This window comes from Coffea arabica, chromosome 3c (genome assembly GCF_036785885.1).
Source record: "Coffea arabica cultivar ET-39 chromosome 3c, Coffea Arabica ET-39 HiFi, whole genome shotgun sequence".
Taxonomy (NCBI): Eukaryota; Viridiplantae; Streptophyta; class Magnoliopsida; order Gentianales; family Rubiaceae; genus Coffea; species Coffea arabica.
Window position 1 is genome coordinate 34309890 of NC_092314.1, and position 4482 is coordinate 34314371.

The 4482-nt window shown below is 34.7% G+C and overlaps 1 long non-coding RNA gene across 1 annotated transcript; it reads left to right on the forward strand.

Moving 5' to 3' along the window:
- Nucleotides 1–828: 828 nt before the first annotated feature.
- On the forward strand, nucleotides 829–3963 carry LOC113734950 (uncharacterized). Its single transcript, XR_003459466.2, has 3 exons — nucleotides 829–1076; nucleotides 3003–3061; nucleotides 3723–3963. It is a non-coding gene; the product is annotated as an uncharacterized lncRNA (long non-coding RNA).
- The last annotated feature ends 519 nt before the right edge of the window (nucleotides 3964–4482 follow it).

A 4482-nucleotide genomic window follows, 5' to 3' on the forward strand; every position in this document is an offset into this window, starting at 1 on the left:
TTAGTGAGAAATTTATTAGTATAGGTGTTCAAATAATTAGCAAAAGAAAGAATGAAGAACAAGAAGAAAAAAATTTTTCATTGAGCATTGGATGAAGTTTTATGGATAAATACAAGCTTCCAAAACTTCATCCAATGCTCAATGAAAAAGTGAAGAGTGTATTTGCCTACATTATTACAAGCTTCAAAAGTGAAGAGTGTTCTTCATTGTGTGTATAGAAACATTCAATAGCAGTCTAGTGAGAGTTGACATGAGAGAAGTTTAAAACTATTTGACTCAACTAAAGGGTGTTTAGGGTGAGCCAAGAGTGAATCTTCTTATGTATAATGTGAGAACTCGAGAAAATCAGGTGTGTGCTTTGCATTTATTTTATTTTATTTACCTTGATATTGGAAATATTACATATAACGAATAAGTGGTTAAATTAAATGTCTAATTGAATTTCTATGAAATCGAGAATTAGAAATATCCTAGATTGGTGTAGAAAAATTTTTATGAATCAAATAAACACATGGTATGTATATTGTAAATTGTGTCATTTGCATATATTACTAGACACGTAGCATATATTATACAGTTGAATAAATTATATGTCTAGTTGATTTTCCTTTAAAACCGAATGTATGAAAATCTCCTAGATTAATGTACGAGAATTTTGTAAGGGTATATAAATTAGAACAAATAAAGTTTGGAGTCAATGCATGAAATAATAAAACCGCAGCCCCTTAGTGAGCAAATAAGTTAATACTAATGACCTAACTAACCCTGAATCTTGGTTAAACTACTATGCAACCTGAGGAAGCCATCTTCTAGAAGACAACCGAGAGGAGAAAACAATCTGCTAGCTTGGGCGGTGACCGAGAGGAAGAAAAACAAGGCAGCCTTCTTCCTTCCTTTCTTTCTTTCTAAAATGAGCTGAGGGAGTGGAACTAAGTGCGAGGAGAGAAAATTGGTTAACCTCATCAGCTGCTAAACATAATCAAGCAAACGGGAGGGATAGCTGGTACAGACTTGAGGGAACAAAGCTGGAAAAAAAATCTGATCCATCTGCAATTCTTAACTCTTAAAGGCAAGAGGTAAATTTTCTGTGATTAATACTTACTTACTGAGTATAAAAGAGTATATATTCAACCTACAAGTTAAGTTGTAGCAGAGGAAACTGAGCTTCGACAGGAGAAAATTCTGGTTTTAAGGTAAATGGTTATCTGATTGAAGTCGTAGGAATCGGGAGGTAACTAAAGGAATTGCAACTCATTAGTAGTGTAAAAAATGGAAAAAAATAACAAAGGAAGAACCTATTATATAGATACCTCAGGTATTATAAGAAGTTTAGTTGAAGAAATTTGGGGAAAGTTGAAAATTGGGAGGATCGATGGAAGATCCTTGCTGGAATTTTTCCAGCTTCATCCGAGTGGGGGGGGGATGGAAAAGTTTCAGCTGTCTTTGGTGAATAATGACTCTAAAATTCAGTGTTAATCTGTAATATGTTGTATAACATCTTGATTTCTTTATGCATGAGAGGTTTGAGCATAAAATGGAGGGATCTAGTAGAAGAAACTCGTCTTTAGGCATTACTTGCTGCTACGAACCAGTTTTATAGCCGAGAGAGGATATAAATCTTGGTTCAGCTTTTCTCTTGGATTTTTGGCTATAAATTTCTATGTTTTGCTTAAGGTGGTCTGTAGTTGAATGATCATCCCCGCATGTCTAGTTGGAGCATGAAACTGAAGAAAATTATGAGAAAACACCACATGTTAAACTGCTATACTGCTGCAAATTGTAATTAGTTGATGACAGATTGTTGTGCGTAGCTTTTGGGTTGAATAATTTATTGAAACTAGATGCTATTTTCCTTAGTATATGCTGGACTGAATGTACTTTAAATATTTAGAGTTTTAAGCAAGTGAAAGAATAGAGTTTTCGTCGAAAGCTTGAAGTAACGTTACTAGTTTTGGTTGCTGACCGAGAAAATGAAACAGATTGTGCTTCTGATCATCCCTTTTTGGCCTTGAAAACGTGATAACTGGATGTTGATGTCTTCAGAAGAAATGTAGGTCTATGTCTTAGCTTCGAAACGCTATAAAATTCGCCTCAATCCGATAAGCGTAGCTCTAGTTGTGATCAAAACATCAGAGGGTGGCAAAGCTGCCTTTCTTGTTGCTTTCCTTTTGTTCCCGGATGCACTTTGCTTTGATAATGGCCGTGAGGAACCAACTTTGAACCAGCATTTACTCTAATTTCCAACTTTGTAAGCTTTCATAAATGATAGCTACGGTTACCCTGAGATTTAATGGCTATATACAGCTCCACAGGTAGAGTTAAACTAAAGCAAATGAGGGGAAAACTCATGATAATTATGTACCTAAATTGGCTTCTAATTACTTAATATTGTCTTCACAAATATTTTAAAGATTATAAAATTTGAGGGACTGGTGTAGTAGAATAAAATTTAACTTACAAATAACCTAGAGTTTAATTAATTAAAAAGGGGACCAATGAAGTACTCCTAAACCGTAATCTTAGAATCTTGAGTGGAAAATGATTTAATCCTAAAATAAATATCTTATAAATTATTAACTTGGGAAAACAGGTATAATTCTTGATTAAAACAATAAAGTCAATGAGTTTCAAAATAAAATGATAAATGAATATTGAATATATTATATTTGTACTTTACGGTCAAACTAGAATCCGTTTTAGCCTAGACGGAAGAAATGAAACGTTTGCTTGTTTTAATCCTTGCACATTAGATTGGAAATGAGTTAATCTTAGCTCAAGTGTTTTATATGATATTAAAATTTGGTGTATATGTACATTAACCTTGTTTTAAAGCTACCAAACTTAATAATCTTGAAGACAAGCGCAAGGAAGGTTGCTAGATTTTGGTGATTCGTTTTATAAGCTTACGAACTTGGGTTTTAGTTACTTAAACCTTAAATTATGTAAGATGAGTGGTTGTATATAAAATGAATATTCACTTTAGAATTATTAACTTGTACCAGGAAGTAGCCGTGAACCGGGAAACCAACTCGAGACTCGAGAGTAGTCATTTGAATCTTTGGTGAGTGTTTTCCGAATTTATGTGTTAAACTGCTTATGTGTACCTAAGTACAATTATATGGCAAATGTGCTTATTAGGAAATATTGCTAAGTAATTCATTGTGAAGTGTTTTCAATTGTCCCGCGCCTTCTAAGTCGAGAGTGTACTTTATCGCACTCGGCTTAGTTGAGCTTGAAGGTTGATAATTGATCAAGTGATATTGTAAGTGTGCATGACTGTAAGCCATGTGTGTAATTTATCACACTGGCTGACCTGGGCCCCAAAACCCTCTGTTCAACGGACTATTCGAGCCAGCAAAGGGCTTGGTCGAGTAGGACGGTAGCTTTGGGTAAGTGTTCGGTATACTCGAGTATTACCACGGAATAGCAGATTACTGATATTGATATGGCCATCCAAGTGAGGGAAGTGTTTATTATTTTGGAGGTTATAAGGAGGAGTTCGCTGGAGTGTGTAGTGCATTGAAGTGGCTCTAATGCGAGCACTGTATCCTTTTAAAAGTGATTGTTTGGTGATGTGCTTCCTCAATTGCTTAATGAAAGTGATTGTACAGTGAAATGTGCACTACTCGCTTAATTGTATTGATTTAAGTGCTTATTGATTGTTGTTTGCATGGAAACCTCACGGGAGTAATCTCACCCTTTTAGCTTTGTTTTCCTTACAGGAGTTGGAGATGGAAAAGTGATTGGATGGAATTGGAACGTTGTTTTGGGAAATTCCATCACTATGTGTATATATTGGAGTCACGTTTTCTTTTGTATTTTAAGATGGTTGAATCTTCTGTTTTGAGTTGATGTAATATTAAGAATGGATGTTTAGAACGTGTATTTTGTTTCTTTTAGTGGACAAATCTATGTTTCAAGCTGATTAAAGTGGTACTTAAGAGTGAATGTTCAGTTGTTCAATGAGAATGTTATCTCTGAAGTTAATGTAAGTGAGTGAGTCCTGGCGAGAGCCAGGCAGGCGATCCGCTAACTTCTAGGGTAAGCCCTAGGAGAAGGTGGGGTCGTCACATATAAGGTTATTTGCTTCACTATCAGTTGAAATTACGTGTGAAATCAACTCCAAGTTTGGAAGAAAGTAGGGAGTGTGATTGGTTTGCATTCCTTTTATTTTATTTTTCTCTTTGTTTTATTCTATTGTGTGGTTAAATTGCTTCATCTTTATTGTTATTTTGTATGGTTAAGTGTGTTGTCACTTGGGCTATTTTTGGATAGTTAAAATTGAATAAATATTTGCAATTATTTGATTGATTTGTCAACAACCTAATTCATCCCCTCTTAGATTGTTTTGAGTCTTACACCTTCTTTGCCTACATGTGAAATTCTTCTTTTAGACGAAGGGACGTGGAAAGAGTTTCAAGAGAGATTTTCTCTTTCTTAGATTTGAAGTCTCTCTTGGGATCTTTCCATGAAAGAATTTTC